We start from the raw sequence: 19,660 nt of genomic DNA, 5'->3' as shown, positions 1-19,660 counted from the left end.
AAATTTATACCCATCGATTGATTAATTTGTTGGCTCATACTCGCAAACTGCCGGCAAAAAAGGCCGGCGGGTGAGGAGGGGGGGCCGGAGGAGATTTACGCGCCGGCAAAATCCGGCGACGCATTGCTCCGCCGATGACAGTGGTTGTTGCACTCTGCCGGCGATAAATAGCCGCGACAGAGCGCCGGAGATGTTATTAACGACAATCGATCTAATATTAATTTCGCCCACGTCGCCGGCGCGCGCGGTCCGGGGCAAAGCGACAGAGAGCGAGCGAGCGTGTCTGGTCGCGCGATCTCGCAGGGGACAGTGCTCCGACCGCGTGCGCGGGCAGCGCCAATTGGTCCATCAGCGACGGCGCCAACGGAAAGAATCGTCCGTCGGGGCCGTGTCGTTGGGATGCACACACACACGGTCGGCGGAGGAGGGTTTTCTCCTACTATCGCAATCGAGACGGACCGCGGTGGAAGGGCTAGTGTGTCGGCTGAATCACGAACGAACGGACGAGGTGAAGAGAGAGAGAGAGAGAGAGAGAGAGTGAGAGAGAGAGAGAGAGAGAGAGAGAGAGAGAGAGAGAGAGTGAAAGAGAGAAAGGTAAAAGGGAGAGAAAGATGCATCGTCATCGATAGCATCCGTGCGTGCAGCGTTGAGAAAGAGACGGATCCTCTCCCAGGAGAGCATGAGACCGCGCGCTCGAATGAAGAAGGATGCATCGACGGCAAACCTGGTAGGAGAGAACGCAAAGTTCGTCGGGGTTTGAGAGAGACCGCTGGATCGAAGCACCCGATGGGTACAACGGAGAAAGACCTATGACCCTATGTGAATTGGTGGTCGTGGAACCTATGCTCCCTCAGGAGAGAAATAGAGAGAGAGAGAGAGAGAGAGAAAGAGAGAGGGAGAGAGAGAGAAGGGGAAGAGAGGGGAAAGAGGGAGAGAGAGAGAGAAGGGGAAAGAGGGAGAGACAAAGAGATGGAGACGGGCGTTTTAACGACGCCTAAGATCAGATCGGTGTGAGAGAGAAAAGGGATAGGGGAGAAGCGGTGAACAACTTCAAACAGCTAACGAGAAAGAAGGACGGCGGGACGGGGCTGGAAGGACGGGAAATAATGAAAAGAGACGGCGCTATGCGTCGGCAACTGGTAATTGGTGCGAGCGAGAGAGAGAGAGAGAGAGAGAGAGAGAGAGAGAGAGAGAGAGAGAGAGAGAGAGAGAGAGAGAGAGAGAGAGAGAGAATCGCTCTCGCCCTCACCCTCGCCCGCACAGCGGCAAGCCACCGGCTGAATAGAGACAGCCATGCCGCGTCGGAGTGGGGGAACAAGGAAGAGGGAGAGGGAAATATCTAGGTGGAAGAGAAGGGGACGGATAGGGGAGCGAGCGGACGGGCAGGAAAGCCGCCGGGCGCCATACTGCCATCGTCGGTTCGTTCGGCACAGTACGCGCCCAGCGGCTACGCGGTCTGTCGCGGTGTCGTTGCGTTGTTTATCGCGGTTCCGTCGTCATCCCTTCGTCGTCATCGTCGTAGCCGTGGTCGTTGGTGGTGCGCGGTCGTATATATATTTTTCTGTGCGACGCCGACTTGTGCCGGCGCGTCGTCGTGTTGCTCCGGAGGAGCGTCGTCATCGTTTCTCTCTCTCTCTCTCTCTCTCTCTCTCTCTCTCTGTCTCTCTCTTTCTCTCGCCGTCTCAACGTCCGCTCCTTGTCGCGCTCGGCTCTCGATCTCGCCGGTGCGCTTTCGCGAGGATACGCAAGATTCGGAAGAGCGGAGCAGCGCCGGGAGAGCAGCACTGAGAGGGATTTTTTTCTCCGACGACGAGATCGTGGGAGTCCCGTGTGATCGCTTTGTTCGTCGGCTCGCCGTCGCAGAAGCTCTGCGCACCGATACCAAGGTAAGGTGTGATACACCTGACGAGTTACAGCAGCGAGCGTGACGGCGAGGAGAGCGGAGGCGCGCGCGCGCACGTTAAGGTTAGGTGACCGCCGTGGCTCGCGGACTCGACACTCCGCTCGAACCAGATTCCACGAGAAGAACCCGCCCGGAGTCCACGTCGCGTCGTGTCGCGGCGCGTGTCGCGTTGCGCCCTTTTACGGACGACACACGTTACACGCTGCGCTCTTACTTTCGTTCCGCCGACGTGCTCCGGAATTTACGCGTGCCGTTTCGACAGCCGTGACAAATAGCATCCGGGCCGACGAAAATTGCTCTCTAGTCAGGTCAGTAAAGAACGTTGTTAGCGCGGTTCGCTCGCACAGAATCTGCGAATCTGAGTTGCATTGGACACAACGAGGTGTCTCAAAGAGAGAGACAGAGAGAGAGAGAGAGAGAGAAACGTCGTCTTGCGCTAACGCAGGTGTGTATTGAAAGCCATTGAGAACACGATTTTCATACTAATGACTTTGTACTTGCGACTGGAGCGAACGTAAACAAACACAGAGCGATATCTCCCCGGTACACTGGCTTCTATCCTTTTCTTCCTTGATCGATTTTCCTTACACAGCCACATCAGTCGAGAGCAGAACCGATTTCTCTCTCTCTCTCTCTCTCTCTCTCTCTCTCTCTCTCTCTGTATGTGTGTGTGTGTGTGTGTCCCTCTTTCTCTCGACAAATTTGGATCGCTGCGATAACCTCGCTCTCGAACTCGTCGTGTGTTATTCGCTTCTCTCTCTCGCAATCGCACGTCGTCGCGGTTGTGATAACTTTGGTGAGTGCTGTATTTTGTCCGAGAATAGACAGAACGGGAATGTGGCAGACGGAAATGTACCGTAAATCGCTCCTGACGCGGCTCGCTTTCGGCAGATGTTCCCCGCGTTTTGCCAGGCTAATTTCGTCGGCGACGGTGAATCTCGCGCGATCGAACGCGTGGGGGATTTCGCCGAACAGAGGGAAGAAGAAAGTGAGAGCTAGGTCGTCGGTGAGTCGTCGGAGTTAGGTCGTCGGGGCGAATCTCGGCGCCCGAGAAGAAAGGGATTCGGATATAATGCAGAGCACTCTGGAGAACTTCTTGCTACGACTTGTCGTCACGCTTGGAAGTTACGCATAAGTTTAACCACCTCCTCGCGACTTTTTCCCTCGGAGGGAAATTAAAAGCGCGAGGAGGAAAGGCCGCTGCTACTTGACGCCGGCGTTAACGAGCTTCTTTTTCAACGGATTAATTCGACCCGGCTGATTTAATTTGAACCTCGCCCCGAGCTTCCGCTCGCCCCCTCTCGCGACTCGCTCGCGAATGCGTTTTTTCGGCCGAAACGACGGAAAATTGCAAGAGCCATGATTGCTTGTTCCAGCTCGCAGGTTGCCAGCTCGTCGCGCATCACGCGACGAGTGCGACAAAGAGGAGGATCATTTGTGAGCCATTATATGAAAACAATTCCGCTGCTCTTAATGACTATTTAAAAGCCATTCAGTTGATTTGTCTGTCGTATCTGAGTCGTATATGATAATTTATATTCGACGTCATACTTCTATTTCCGCATGTTGCCTTCTATTTCCGTAACTCGCGCTTGAATTTTCGACGACGAGCACTCGCGGATCGATATCGAGCCGCCAGAAATGCCGAAGTAGTCGCTCGCTCTCTCGCCGATCGGTTTGACTCCGGCGGTCGACACGGGCCGCGAATAAGAGCTCCGTGTCTCTGGAAGCGACGGTCGCCGTCAACGACACGACACTTTACTATCGAAGTAAAAACGCACGAGTCTCTCGTATCTTCGCCGAATGCGCGACGCGTTATTCTCATTGGAGGAGCACTTTCGAACTTCGCGGGGACCAGTCTTGCGTTTATGCTTCATCGATGACGCATAGCTGCAGAGACGTTCCCTTCCGCTGGGACGGGCGACACGCTGTCGACCGCCTCCCGTCTTACATTACGACCGTTTCCTCGCGCGCCCGCGGCATAAATTTCGAATTCTGACTGCATTATGCATGCCGCGCGATGCACGAAATATTACCATAAGTGGTGCGCCGTCGCATACAAAGACGGATCGCTTTCCGCGTCAGCCGCCGCCGCCGCCGCCGCCGCCGTGGCCGCGCGACTGCAGCCGGGCGAACGCATAAATTTTTAATCGCGCCGAGAAATTGTGTCGCCCAAGCCCGGGGGAGTGCATTCTCGTTTGACCGGCGACTCCGCGTGGAATCCTCGCGGGATAAACCGGACCGAGTTACGACGGTGACGCCGCATGCACGCAGGCTCCCGATCGCCGGCGATGCACCAAAGCGAAGGCGCATCTGCCGGTGCGCGAGAACCACCTTGAAATTTTCAGCGAATCTCGCGACAACTTTACCACCGCCGCAATTTCGCCGCTTCTCGCTTCTCGCGCCGAGCGGATCGCCGCTGATTATTTCGATGTCGCATGGATCCGCCCGCTCTCTCTCTCTCTCTCTCTCTCTCTCTCTCTCTCTCTCTCTCTCTCTCTCTCTCTCTCTCTCTCTCTCTCTCTCTCTCTCTCTCTCTCTCTCTCTCTCTCTTTCTGTTTTTTCTCAAACGGCCGGCTCTTCCCGTACAGTTGCCATATTTTTTTCGCCGTGGAAATTGCTCGCTCGCACGAACGCTCGGAATTAGGAATTTCGCGGCGAGGGGAGCGAAATGGAGTCGAGGGGAGAAAGATGGTAAAGCGGCGGACGCGTAGATATTCGACCGGACGCCGCGCCGAGTAGCCGATGCAATGTGTATGCGTGTGTGTATCCTTTTATTATTCCTTTTTCGGGCTGGCCGAGTAAAATCGAACTCTTTGTTTGGCTGAAGAAAAAAGCCCGTCTCTCCCGGTCTCTCTCTCTCTCTCTCTCTCTGTCTCTCTCTCTCTCTCTCTCTCTCTCTGTCTCTGTCTCTGTCTCTGTCTCTGTCTCTCTCTGTCTCTGTCTCTCTGTCTCAACGTTCTCTCAGTCGGCTGTCAAACTTTTCTCATGTCCGCCCCAACAGCGACGACGCCAAGTCCGTATACTTTGCAACGTGACATAAGAGGGCGGGGGCGCGCCTCCGCGGCAAATCCATTATTCGTCAATTTCCCGATCGGACGACGGCCCCCCTCGATCGTCGGATGAAAAATACGCGGAATTCCCGTCAGTCCAAACTTTGTCGGGCAGAGAAGGACGGGAAAGGGGGGGAGGAAGTAAAACAGACGAAAGAAAAGGAGTCGCGGGGCGCGGATTGGGAGTTCGCTTATCTCGCGCGCGCTGCGATCGGACGGTCGCTTGACATTTCGGAAATTATTATGGATCATTGCAGCGTGCATTGTACCGGTCGAAACGAGAGAATTATTGGCGCAATATCCAGAGCTTAGCGGGATCTCGCTAGTAGGAATTGCCGATCGACCCGTCGAGCACGAGATTCACGCGTGCGTAGTCGTGCGTGGTAACGACCGCACGAGCCAAAACTGTACCGCGTGATTACTGCTCGGCTTCTAAAAGCCCGCGGTCAGAACGTTATATCGATGTAGCTTCTTTACGCGCATCGATCGACTCATTAGCACGACGAGAGCTCTCCCCTCTCGGCCGCCTTTTCTCTCGACCATGACTCGTCCTCGAGCTATAAACGCGTGTGATCCTTAATCTGCTTATTCTCCGCTCTCGCTCGCTCACTTCCCCGATAAGATAAAACATCACTGTGCATCTTTTGTTTGGAGCGCGATCGTTTTCATTCATTACGCGCATTTCCCTTATCGGCTTTCAGTATTTCCATTCTCAGCACGATAAAAGCACCCACCGCCCGCTCTGCCCCGGCTTTTTTTACCCTCCGGGCTCTCCGGCGCTCCTCGATTTGTCGGGGCACCGGCCGGGGAAATCTCTCGTCGCGGAATCGTCAGGTTTGCTCGAGAGAAACAGCTTCCCGCGGAGGAAGCGGAGTACTCACGGAAACTTAACCGCTCAACGTGTCGGGGATTAATCAGTCCGTTTGCTTTCTCGAGCTTGCCTCGTTAATTTCGACTTAGCCGGAATGATTTTTCCCGTCCGCGGAAAAAGCTCCCCCACCGTTCGGCTCGAGCTGCGCGGCCCCCTCTCGGTAACGCTCTTATCTGCCGCACAATTAACATTAATGAAAAGCCATCGACGTGCAGCCAGCTCTCACGCTCGTTCATTAAGACTCATTAGAGGCATACTACTGACCTCGCCCGAAGCCCTCCCTGGCCACGTCGGCATTGCGCGCGCTTTCGTACGCGTCGCTTCTTCTGTCGCACGGCATTAAGTATACACATGTCAGCTTGGGAGTTTGATCCCCGACGCAAACACCTCCTCCGAAGCATGTCCGCGAGGGATAATCGTGCGGGGCGTGATGAATCGGACACTGAATCATGTCCGTCGGATTATACTCTCGCCTATTTAACAAACGTCGTTTCAGCGAAAAAGCGGAAACAACTTTTGAGAAACGAAGCTTGACTCGAGCCGAGACTCTTTGCGACGTGCACTGTCGACATAGAGAGAGAGAGAGAGAGAGAGAGAGAGAGAGAGAGAGAGAGCGTCGAACTTGCAGGAGCCGGATTCTTCGCGAAAGCGAAACGGGACGCGAATTTATAGATATTCCGCGATGCATGCAGGCTGCATATTTCGCGCCGGCCGGCGGGCGATGCGTTGCGTAACGCACGCGCGTTACGAAATACGTCGCACACGAAGGAGAGATAACTTCTTAAAAGCGGCCGCGCCGCTTCATCCCGCGAGAAATTGTGGCCTCGCTCAGAGAACTTTCGTGCACGCGGTACCATCGCGGTGTATCCCCTTCCCCTCTTTCCGCGGAAACTGCAACTTTCGACGACCGGGCAGGGCGCGGTGAGGAGGAGGAGGAGGAGGAGGGGGCGGGAGAGGGTTCATGAAGGCGAGAGGAGGCTAATGGCATTTCAACGGCATTTACCGTAACAGTGTCCCCTGAAAATGTTAGTGTCTCCTTAACGTTTTTTACGAAGCGACTCACGCCCGGGAATTTATCGTTTCTCTAATTTATCGCGCACTCTCCGGGATTCGCGGGAGCCGCGCCGAGAGAGACATCTCGGGAGCTCCTTCAAATTACTTTACCACGGTGTCTAAGGTGACCGACGCGTCTTTCTCTTTCTTTATCTTTTTCTTTTCATTACGCGAGATTCGCGCATAGCGCTGCTGCGCGCGGTATTCGCACGGTATTTTATCGAGGAATCTACCGCTACGCGCTATTCGGCCGATATTCGCACGGCCGCGCGCGCGCGCGCGCGCGCTTCCTCGTTTCTCGCGTACGCAATAATCGAAATTATTGCTGTCGCATTTAATAGAGCGACGGTGATGGCGCGGTAGTGGCGGTGCGAGATGAACGCTGCTCGCGAGTACAAACAACGAATATAATTCCGTCCGCGCGCAATCCTCGGCGCGACTGCGCGATACTTATCGCCGATATCTCTCCGCGCGGACGGCTGCGGTGAATCGCTGCGGATTCTTTACCCACCCACCCCCCACCCCCGCCAGCAAAACACGCACACACCGCGACACACGTGCTATTGCTTTTTTTCCACGCTGCCCGGGAAAACTTGGCGACCGGACACGACGAAACGGAGGGAGAGCATATTTTTCACACGATGCAACGCCCGCATCCTGGTCACGATTAATTAACCCGGCGCTCGAGCGTGTCCCATTTACGGATTTAAATGGAAAATAGAACGTGTTCGCTCTGTCGACGACCGCCGCCGCCGCGGATATTCGTCGTGCTGTCGGGCGAAACGACTTTGCGAGAAAAAAGCGGATTTCCGACGAGCAAAGGCGGCCGCGACGCCACGGAAAAACAGAGACGCGGGCGCGCGAGAGTCGTCGGAAATTAAAGGCCCCGAATCGCTCCGTTGAGAATCACAATGGAGCGCCCTGTGCCGCGGCGGACGCGCGGCGCAAAAGCGATCGTTGTGCGCCGGCGGAATGTGGAAATTGGCCCGCGTGCGCGTAGGAAAGCGCAAGTCCGTCGAACTTGTTCCAGAGAAGAAGCGCGGCCTGTTTGCGGGCCGAGGCGCGCCGTTAAATTCCGCCGGCGATTTCCATCGCGATTGCCTCGCAGGCAGGCAGGGTATCGCTTCCCGTGTTCGACGGAAACCACTGCCTCGAGTATCGATCAGCGCTGTCTCGCGCGCCCGCGAGAACAGTTTCGTCGTGGCTGCGAGAAGCCGAAAGAAGTGGCGCGCACACGAGATTTTCCTGCCGGCGCGGCGTCTAATCGCAGCTTCGCTCGTGAAGGAAACGCGCTCCGCAAGAGGCGACGACGAGCTGTCCTTCCCGCGAAACGCAAGTGACGATATCGATGAGCAATATCGATCGCGCAATCCGACCTGGGCTATTTCGATCGGCCGTGCTCCGACTGCGTCGGAGTTTTTATCGCGTGCCGCCGCATAAAGATACATCGAATTTCGCATTAAGAAATCACGTTGCAGCCTGATCGCGACGGTAATTACCGAGCGTGCACCCGGCTGAAATTCGCATTTATCATGGGAATAATATACATTATAATACCGGTATCTATATGATAAAGCATGGATTATAATTTATTAAATGGATATCGCTTCATTATCGCTCACGTGTAGAAACAAAGCACGGCTACGAGGAGGTTGAGTTAATTTATTACCTTATTAAAATACTGGCTGGAATTTCCAATTATCCTCGCGTACGAGCACCATCGTGCACGGTTAGGTTTCGGCCGGTACATTTCGCGATAAATATGTAACGTTTCGTCGTTTGCACTTTGAATTTTTCCGCGCGCCCCGCGCGCCTCCGTCGTGCTCGAGGAGAGTAAGCGCCTCTCTCTCTCTCTCTCTCTCTCTCTTACCACGTATAGTCTCATTACTGTAACATATATTTATCGTGCTGAGGAACTCTCGCACAAAGGAGATACGGTGCGCGTAAAACACGGATGGGCTTACGCGATATTACGTGAGATAAACGTTTGAATAGTCGCCCGAAGGGGCTGACTTGAAGCGGCCCAAGTATTAGTCCGGGGGAAGTATACATCGTGATATATCTCGGGACACGAATAAACGGATAAAGTGTCTCGTCGTAAGCGGCGCGGCGGGCCGGAGAAAACGAGCGAAATTAACGAATACAAAGAAGTGCAGTGGCTCGTTGCGGCCTCGCCGTGTCATTTCGCGTCGCAGTATCTGAAGATCGCGACGAGGGTCGCGCGCTCGAAGGAAGTCGCGCCACTTACCCTCGTTCCGACTTCCGCTCGTACAAAGCCGACCTTGTTTTTCTGCTCCGAGGCCGCCGGCCATCCCGTGATGCGCCTTCGTGAGGGAAGAGAGTAACGCGCGCGCGCGCGCGCGCGCGTATATCTTCGCTCGGCTATCGAGCTTGCTCCGCCGTATTCCGCTCGTTCGACATTCCCAGTCGCCGAGCTTAATCGCGTATCTCGTTACGTTTCCTCGCCGTGTCGGTCCTGAGGCCGTTGGCAGTCGCAGCGTTGTGCAGCAGCGGCGCGGGAGTCTCGTTAAAATCGCGGGAGTTAAAATGCCGGCGGATATAACGTACAACTTTCTTCCCTCCGCTGGCGCCGCCCCCGCTCTCGTAGTCGTGGAAGAGCATCGCGATTTTCAGGGAGCTTCGTAAATTAAAATCGGCGGACCGTCCGGGCCGGCGGTGTCGTGTAGCCAAGTTCTTCGCAAACGAGGACACTGGCAGAAGACGGCGGCTTGTTATCGGACGTGATGTAACTAGAAGGTATACAACAAGAGCGGCATTATGACGGTTTAATGAGGCAAAACTTTCCTCCGGCTCCCGTTTACTTGTACATTTATTTACGTATACGTGCCTCAGTCGCCGTTCGCGCCGTCTCGCGCGCGCGCACACACACACACACACACACACACACACACACACATACCGCCATCGACGAAATCGAGCGGCGACGTCGTCCTGCGACGTGACGGCCAAGTGAGAAATATGCGCGCGCTCGTAGGATCTACGGACGAAAATAGGGGAGCGATAACACATAACTCTCGCTCGGCGGCGACGACTAGGCGCCTCGTCTTATTTCTTTCCCTCCTTCGTTCGACGCTTCGAAAATCCGTCACGTCGAACGCTCCGCTCGTATTTTATGTCAGCCCTTAAATCACACGAACGAAGCCGCGGGGTAAACGTCGGGCGGGCGTGTGCGCCGCGGCGCGATTGCGCGCGTGCTGCATTCGGTAGGACGCGGTGCGTCCGTAAAGGAGCGATTTTTGCGCGCCGGAAAACGAGCGGAATAACTCTCGACGTACAAATTCTTCAGTGGGACACGGACTTCGGCGCGGTCAGATTGTCAGCGGGATTATCAGGAATCCCGCTGGGGCTCGTCGTTCCGTAGCCGGCAAACCGGGAAAACCGGACGAGCCCGAGGCATCTCAATGACTTACCGGAGCGATACTTTTCGGTCGTGAGTTTTAACGTTTCCGTGGAGAAAAAGCCCCCCACCCCCCACCCCGCTCCCGGTCCAGCGAAGTTTCCACTGTGCGAGTGCTTGAATTCGACTTTCTTGTCAGCTGCTGCGTCCACTTTGGCTTTGGCGTTGAACGATGGGATGTCGGCGAAAAATAAGTTCGCCGGAAATCGCCGCGACACGGATGCACGCCTCGTGTATCGTGATCGCGTCGGGCTGCGCAACTTGGCAAACAAGAGAGAGGGGGAGGGAGAGAGTCAATTACCGGACGCTTAGAAATCCATTTCTCCCGCCGTCCAGCGCCGACGCGATATCGCCGCAAATCGCGCCGGCAATAATTCTCGCGCGAAAATCGATAAATACATCTCACGGGCTCGCGTGCTTCTTCAGTCGTAAATCTTGCCGCAAGGAAAATATTGGCATCGCTCGTTGAGCCACTCTATCAGACCGCGCGAGTCTTCGCGAGCGTTTTACGATTAATTGACTGCGATGATCAAACACGCGCACGCGAACGTAACGAGATATTTCGCCGGCTGTTTGCACTTGGCGCCTGCATAAGCTGCGTGTTTATGCGAGGGGCGAAAAGTTTCACGCCCGGATATCGCTCGTCGATTGCGATAACCGAGTTGGTAGCGATCCAATTTGTCCCGTTTGTCAATTGTTAGGGAAATCACGTTCCATCCGCGATAAATTCGCTCGCGCACCCGACAGTCCGGGATTAATCGCTGCGCAAATTTTTTCGACCGCGCCCGAGACACGGGAATCGTGTCTGGCAACGGCCGCGGTTATTCTCGACAAATGTTTTCGATAAAACTGTATGTGGAAGCACCTGCGCGCGCGCGCGCCTGCTAATTCACGTCGAGAAACAGAGAGAGAGAGAGAGAGAGAGAGAGAGAGAGAGAGAGAGAGAGAGAGAGAGAGAGAGAGAGAGAGAGAACGCGCCGTTACATACGTACCGTACAGCGAGCGTGAATGGATATTGCGGTTCGCCAAGTTGTGAATGAGCTTAGAAACTGAATGCCGTGCGTGCGAATACGTATTACAGCGGCGATTACGCGATATGCGCGCGTGCGTCCGCGCGGAGCACGTATACGCTCTCTGTTAACATAATTCTAATATCCACTCGATCCGAATCGACGATGAGCGCAGCTCGTCGAGAGAGATGCGTCTCCGCGTCTCCACAATTTCCGGCCGGCGAGCTCGAGAAAAATCTTATCGCGCGACGGATAATAAGATAAAGCAGATAACGAAGGTAAACTTACGCACGAAGTAACGACTCGTGAGTAACACCACCTACATCAGCTACACCGCTATTACGAGCCGTAAAAAATTCAGAAAATATGGCGCCACCACCGTCGTATCGTCGTCGTCGTCGCGGTCAACATATTTTCCCGAGATGTGCACCATGATAATTTTTCGCGAGCTTTTCCTCTCTTCCCCTTCCCTCCCCACCCTCCCTCCCCGCACCATCCCCCTCCCTCTTCCCTGGAGCCGGAGATATTTGATCAGGAAGAGAGATCCTGACCTTTTACGGCTTCGCATGGTCGACTCGTGCCTCGTTCTCGGGAACATGCTAATATTTGCATTCTGCTCACCGACGTGGGTGAAATTGTGGGTATCGACGTTTCGACGAAGCCCACGTTAATGAAGAAATTCCTGAGGCGCTGTCGCTCAATTTCCCCGACAGTAACTGACAGCGCGCGGCTGATATACATTCCGCTGCCGACGAAAGTGGAAATTGCCTTCTCTCTATCATCATTTTCTACAAACTTATCCGCCCGCGCGTCCGTCCCGCGACGAACAAGGTAAATTACGTTCGATAATACATCGCGCGCGCGCGCTCTAGCGCGAGAGAGAGAGAGAGAGAGAGAGAGAGAGAGAACAGCCACAGTGTAATTTCACATTAAGCGTCTGCCATTTATATCGACGTGGCGTCAATAGCTGTCTCAATAACGTCCGCTGGCATTTCCCGCGCTCTCGTTCGTTTTTATATACATAAGCGCTTTTACATTTCATGCTTGTCCGGCAGCATTTCGCGCGTCGATATTTCACCTACGCGCTTCTGCCCGTCATCCACCCGCCTACGCGCGCATGCGCGCGCGCGCGCGCCTGATCACAAAGGAATAAAAAGAAAAAAGGATTAATAGGCGCGTGTTCTCTTATATCAGATCGACCTGTGAAATTTTCGCGCGTCGACCGGGCGCGAAAGGGCGTCGAGCACGCCACGGGGGAACAGATAGCCAGGAGCTCTCCGAGGTGGTCGTTCGATGGGCTTGCGCGTCGAAAATACGGGCCGGGCTGGTTCGATCGGCCGGCGCGCTCGCGTTAGATTTGTCAGTGCGTAAACTTGCTTTTCGCTCCACCGCCAGTGATTAAATATCGGCAGCCGGGGACTATTCGGACTGATGGTTGGCGCGCGCGCGCGAGAGTTTATTGGATCCCTCGTAACGCTGCCTTGACTGGCAGCATCGAGCGCGATCGCCATCGCCGAGAGTACACCATGGAGGTTACATCGTTGAATGCAGCGCGCGAGCGTGCGAATCTGGACGGAAAATTCGTCGCGACTGTACTACATGCATGCGGGTCGTTAGGAAAAATAGCGCGCGATAGCGTTTGCTCGAAACGCGTCTGTCCTTGTCGTAGTTGAGATTGCGCTTTTCAAACGACCGCGGCGGCGTCGCTTTATTTCCTCTCTGTGTAGCGTCTGCTCGCGGAGACGACGACGGCGACGACGGCGACGACGACGACGTGGTCGATAAGTGAGTCCTGTATACTGATTTTTCCAACGTCGCGAGCTACGGGCCAACGGCTTCTGTAACGTGATCCCTACATCGCGCGCAACCTATAGCCTACCCCGCCATCACGCTTCTCAATTTCACATCAGAAAAGGCAGGGTAGGAAGAGAGCATTAAAGAAGGAGAAAGAGAGAGAGAGAGAGAGAGAGAGAGAGAAAAGGGGATAGAGAAAGGCAAAGAGTTAGGTTCAAAGAAATATGGCTCGCGCGCGCTTTAGTGTTTCTCTTTTCGTCATTCTCCTGGTAATTTCTCACTGTCAGAGTTTATAAATTCCGCGAGGCTCCTCCGTGTAGCGCGCGACGCTTCTCGTGTTCCGCAAAATATTCCGAGTTCGTAAACTACTACCATCCCTTAACAAGCAAAAGCAAAGTCGAGTTTGTCGCTCCGAAAGAATCTGCGCGCCGAGTGTGTCTGTGCGACGAGTTGTGTGTGTGTGTCTCTGTGTCTGTGAGATTCCGCGATCGCATAAAGCGAATTCGGATACCTGCAGCTTTCTCGCTCCTACCTGCTCGCGCAGGTAACGCGCGTAACGCGCGCTGATGCACCGTCCGACGCGAACGATAAGAAACGATGCGTGGCCATCGGCGCCGGGTTGTCGCTGCGCTTCGAGTTTTCGTGAAAATTCCCCCCCCCCCGTCGTTTCCTTCGTCGTGGAAATTCTTTCATCAGGCGTGTGAGCGAGCGATCGAGCATGCGGTCGAGCCTGCGCCGCAGGTATCGCATCAAATATGGTTCTGTTCCTGAAACACGTACGACGATCGTCCCACTTTTGCCTCTCCCCTTTCTCCTCGCGCGCACGTGTATTCAACCGCTCTTATCTCCCGGTGCATTCTCTTAATGTATCGTTTACACTGGCCGCTTGTGTATGTAGACGAGAGCGAGAGAGAGAGAGAGAGAGAGAGAGAGAGAGGCGGAGGGGGAGGGGGAGATTCCTTTGCACCCGGTTGTACTCACAGAGGCATTCCCGGCCGTTTTGGCCACCGTTGGCAGACGCGCGCGCGCTTTAGACGCGATACACGTACGTGACTTTACGGACTTACGTGCGATACAGCGAGCGACCAAATGTCGTGGGAGAGCGTTGCGAAAGAGGAAGAGAGAAGAAGAAGAAGAAGAAGAGGATCCGTCCGGTTCTCGATGGCACCGTCGATGTCGCGCTCGCTCGCACGAGCGCACTACTTTTACGCGCTCGCCGCGGCAAACCGCGGCTCGTAATTTCACTTGGGCGAGCCTGCCAAACGATCAACGACGCAGCGTTCGACATGAATTTTCGCGGCGCGACGGCCGCCGGCTGCGTCACCTCGCGCGCGCGCGCGCGTACATCGGAGCGCATTATTTTCGGGGGTTGATGCGAACCGGCTGGGCGCTCTCGCGCTCTCGTCGCTACTCTCTTCAGCTGTAACACCGCGGCGGGATAGCAGTTGCATACATGAGGTCACCGGCTGTGGACGGTAAAAACAAACCGTCCAAGATGGGAGGTAAAGGCTGATGCGGATAGATCGACGAGCGGGGAATGAATCACGACGGATGCGTGTGCGTTCGCGTATGCGAGGGACGTCGCGCGCGGCGAGGAATTCCGTGCCGTAGATCGCCGGCGATCATGAGAGCTCGCCGTCGGGAGACGTCGTGTCGTTAATAGAGAGTCGGGGGTCAAGTGGAAAGTTAAATTGAAATCGAGGGAGAGAGACAAAGACGCGACCTCCCTCTCTCTCTCTCTCTCTCTCTCTCGGCCAGACCGATTCCACATCGAGGGGATGGCCTCACGCCGAAACGAGACGTGCTTTTCGGCTGGTTGCGAGGCCTCGTTACGCACGCTGAAAATTAGCCGGTCGTGTTCGCACGTGAAGCGTGAAAAGCGCGCATTAGAGCGGCAGACTAATGATAGTAATTAAAAGCAGAATCGCGCGGTGCGTACGCGCGCGCGGCTGTTATTATTAAGGGCTAAAAATACGGAAGCGCGGAAAAAGGAGCAGAAACGTACGCGTTATTGCATTATCGTGCGCTCGGCGGCACACGCCACGACGTGCTACTCTATTAATAGGTGGACGCGCGCTCTATTACTCTTGATTAAGCCTATTGCCAGGCCAACGGCATTACACGATAACGCCGCATTCCACGCGAACTATGCACTCGCACGCGCACGCTCGCTCGCTCGCTCGCTCGCTCGTTCGTTCATTGCGTTTGCAAACATTACAATCGCTATGTGTCGTCCGCAGCGTGTGCTGCATTTTGTATCGCTGCTGCTCCCCTCCATTCTTCTCTTTTTTTCCTTCTCGCCGGGATAAATATTAGATTTACGCGCGTTATGCGACAGCAGCTTGTGCGATAACACGCGATACGCCCGGCGAATATGTCGCGTGTCAGCGGCTGAAAAATTAATTTCCGACTGCTCGCACTAATTCACAACGCAATCGCGCGTCGCGCAGCGTCAACTGTCGCGCGAGCGTCGCGAACGAAGACGAGAGACGCCGCGCGCGGTGAAACGCGCGCATCGCCGCCGGCGCGGCGGCGCCTTTAACACCGGCTTTCGTGACAGACGCGCGCGAGCTGCCCCGTCCTCCCGGGAACAATCTTGACGATGAATTGATCCCGGGAAATCAGACGAGTTCTTTTTCTTTTTTTTTTTTTTTATCACAGGCGCAAATCACAGATTATCCCCACAGATTAGGCGGGTTCTTTGCGGTGCGCGCGATATCGCGAGGCGCGCCGCGCGCTCGCCGGGCCCCTGAATGACCCGAAGGAAGAATCGTAGCGGCGAGCCATAAAAGGCTGAGAAAACGAAAAGGGATGCGCTGCGGACGCTAGTCTTTTGATAATCCTTTGAGAAAAGGGCGCGCTTGTGCGTGTGAGGGAGCGACCTCTTTAAAAATAGACCTTGTCCCTCGCAGCTCTCTCTCTCTCTCTCTCTCTCTCTCTCTCTGTCTCTCGTCCTTGTGACGAACACGCACTCACACGCACACCGGGAAAAAATGCTCAATGTCGCGATAAGATAGCGAGACGCATTACATTTTTTATCAGCCGCAGGTTACGCAATTGAGCGACGGTTTATTGATCGAGATCGCGCTTCATCCGCCGGCTCCTATATTTATTTACCACCGTTATCTCTAATCGTGAGACACGCCTGTCAACGCTGATTGAAAGCTTCCCCGCGCGGCGCGGATGCGCGAGCGGAGGATGCGCTCCTCCCTTTTTCTTCCTGCGAAAGTGCGAACGATCGGAGCGCGTCTCCTTTCCTGTTTTTTCCTCTCGCGCGCGCGCGCGCGCGCGCGCGAGATCTCAGTCCAGAGGCTCTCTCGTTGTGAAAGCGGCGCATTAGCACGTAACACATGTCGAGGGCTCCGGGCCCTCTTCCCTCCGTTAGGTTTTTTGCCACCCGTGTGTGTGTGTGTGTGTATTAAGCCCTGCCGCGGACTCCGAGGAAATCGAGTTTGTATCTCGATTGCCACGGAACCGCCGATCAAGAGGGGGGAGGGCTCACTCGCGCCGCCGCCGCGCGGCGCGGCGCGGCGCGGCGCGGCATTCCGAGAAGGAACAGTGTAGCCGTTTGTATCGGCTGATCGAACGGTAATTATGGCCCGTAGTAATTACGTTAATTGCACGACGCACGGCGGCCGAAAGAGGCCGCTTTGCCAAAGCGGCCGAGTCGCGTAGCAGAAGGAGAGGAACATCCGGTGTGTATACGTGTGCGTGTGTGCGTGCGACCGCGAGATTTAAGGCGGCGGCTCGTGATACGGTCCACCACCGCGGTGCGGACTCCCCGTGAACGAGCGACGATAATGACGATGATGAAAACGACGGTGATGATAATGGCACTCTCGTCTCGTCCTCGACTGAAGCTGACGAGGGGGCGGCGAGGGGGGTGGGAACCTACTCATCGCGACGACGGGAATTAATAGCGTCGAGCGAAGCGCGCGCGCGCGCGCACGACTGCCGGGTGCTAATTCTTGCCGGCGGTCGCTCTCGCCGGCAATTAATGCGGCGCGATGCGCCGTAAAGCGGAAAGCGGAAAGCGCAACGATACTATTCAGCGCGAATAGTACCGTCCCGCGCTGTGTTCCCTCGTCGCGTCGCTTCTCGCTTCCCTCGGACGTGCGTCAATTATCGGCAGGCTTTTCAGAGAGGAGAGCGCGATCCAGACGGCTTTCTAATTTTCGTCACGCCGCCGCCCGACGTTATCTCCCCTGCACGGTGCGTACGCGGTGCGTGCGAATGATTTAATTATGACAGTGAGCGGCTGAATAAATCGTACCGTCGCCTCGATCAGTTCCGCGCGTCAATGGCGCAACATTAATGAATTTTGTTTCGCGCCCCGAAACGTCGACGCGGCGGCGACGCGGGCGGGGGGGGGGGGGCGGGGGCTGCTTCGTGCGGCTTTTCGTCGACGCGACTTGATTTTCGCGTTTCAATCGGTGACGTCCGGCACGTCCGCGAGCGAGCGAGCGCTCCTCGATAACGATTCTTCGACCGCGCCGCAAGCTCGTGCGCGAGCCGTGCCGCGAGGGAAAGATCTTAACACGTTCCGGCGAATATTCCCGCTCTCCCAGTCGGATTTCGCGGATCTTAAGCTGACGGTGATTTAATAATACCCGCGAGAGCAGTAGTTTGCCCATGTACACGCTTCTGTGAGCAATCTGCAACGAGAAACGCCACGAGCGCGCCATGTCGTCGGTTCGACGCGAACGAGAGCGAGCGAGCGAGCCTATCGTAGCCAAATTCGTTTGATCGGCCCGTTGATTACGCACCATTTGCATTTACGGCTAATCGTCGTGCCGAAGCCTCGCGTCCCCCCGCGATAATGGCCGTAATTTCTGCGAATTATTTGACAAGATAAAGCGGCCGGTCCACCACCCACCCTCTCCGAGGGTATCCATCCCTATCATCAGACCGCGCGCGCTCTCGGGGAAGTGCGGGAATATTTCCGTCTCGACTCGATGCCGCCGACACGACGGGTTAACTTATCGCGCGAGCGAGTATCGCGAAAAATACGAGAGCCAGGTGGAAACGGAGCGAAGGAAATACAACGGTTGGAAATTGCGGCGGGTAAAGAAAGCCTGGAACGCACCTAAGTACCGCGAGTAACGCGACGAAAGGGGAGGGAACGCGCGAAGGAAGGAAGGAAGGAAGGAAGGAAGGGAGGGAAAAGTGGCTCTCGCGAGAGCGAGCGAGAGTGCGGATCGGAAGGCCGAAGGTACGAAAACGAAGGGAATAAACCGGCGGCAGCGGCAGCGAGGAATAATAAACCGGACGTCGTTCTCCCCGTAAACACAGCTCGAGTCGGTCGACTCGTGAAACATAAAAACGCGTAGAAGAATGATGGCCGGGCTCTCGAACAACGCTCCCATTCATGAGGTTGTCCGCAACGTCGCAACGGTGCTATCACAGTGCGGTCGAATCTTTGCGACCCGCTAACCTGCGGGTATTAATCCGCGCAGGTCGTCCCTCGTCGTCCCGACGACGACGACGAGGACATCGATAACAGTACGCTGCTTAAGCGCGCAGGAAACGAAGGATAGCGCGTTTATCGATCGTGTGCTCCGCGAGCTAAGACCGGCGGACCGTGAAGAATGACATTTGCTTGAGAGAGACCGGGAGAGAGAGAGAGAGAGAGAGAGAGAGAGAGAGAGAGAGATCTCGAAATTCCTGCCGAAACTTGGAGAAAGATCGGTCCGTGGAAAGAGAGGCCGAACTAATCTGGACGAGGCCGACAAACTATCACAGCCTCGCGAAAACGCGTCACTGCGGCGCGATGAATCACCTCGGGAGGCTCGTCGAGTGAAAGTTCTTAGAAGCGTGATTAACTATGACAGATATTAAACGAACGCATTGTGCAACAGGCATGTATGTACACGAGAGCCCCATCGGGCGCGAAGCGATTCTCCCACACGCCGCCGTTAATTTATGAATCACGAGGAGGACGCGCGCGCACGCGCCCGCGCTCGGCCGCGAAACAAGAGGCGGATTAAGCCGTTGAAATAAAACGTTGCCGTCTATTAAATCCCTGCGAGTTGCGATTACGTTTTACAACTAGCCGCCGCGGGCGATACGCGATGGACGTGTATCCGTTTCGAGACACACCGCGCACAACCCGGTGTCGTATTTCGGCTCTATCGCGCTCTTCAATCTACACGAGTCGTACGCGCGCGTACCTCCGAAGCTTTGTAAAGCAAATATTTTGCAGTGCCTTCCAGCGTGGAAATAAAGCTGTGACACACACACACACACACACACACACATGCTCACTTACCGGCATTGCCGTTTTCGCGTTCCGTGCACGACCGACAGGAAATTCATCCGGCGAATTCGAGCGCGCAAAACCCTCTTTTTCCTCCCTCTCTCTCTCTCTCTCTCCTCCCTTCCTCTCGCTTTTTTTAGTCCGCTTCTCTCTCTTTGCGCCCGGTGCAATGAGCACGTGGCCGAACCGCGCGCATATCTCGCAATAATAAAACGCTATATTGGACGCTTATTCGGCACGGTACGTTCCGCATTGCTGTCGATCGCTCGGCATTTTCCGCGGTTTCGTCCGCGCAACGGTAT

General features: G+C 55.3%; 1 protein-coding gene across 4 annotated transcripts in view; it reads left to right on the top strand.

Moving 5' to 3' along the window:
* LOC105181232 (dystroglycan) overlaps window positions 1-19,660 on the top strand; it is a 69,569-nt gene that overhangs the window by 27,960 nt on the left and 21,949 nt on the right. For 2 of the 4 annotated variants that reach the window (XM_011137859.3, XM_011137857.3), the window contains exon 1: window positions 1,644-1,886. The exons of 1 other annotated variant lie outside the window; for it this stretch is intronic. The gene's annotated coding sequence lies outside the window, so the exon portion shown is untranslated. Of the gene's footprint in view, window positions 1-1,643; window positions 1,887-1,958; window positions 2,212-19,660 lie in introns of those variants that run through there. One more of the 4 variants, XM_019840505.2, reaches the window with a different exon arrangement.

Source organism: Harpegnathos saltator, unplaced genomic scaffold (assembly GCF_003227715.2).
Source record: "Harpegnathos saltator strain DR-91 unplaced genomic scaffold, Hsal_v8.6 scaffold18, whole genome shotgun sequence".
Taxonomy (NCBI): domain Eukaryota; kingdom Metazoa; phylum Arthropoda; class Insecta; order Hymenoptera; family Formicidae; genus Harpegnathos; species Harpegnathos saltator.
Note: the sequence above shows the minus strand (reverse complement) of the source record. Positions and strands in the feature narration are given on the sequence as shown.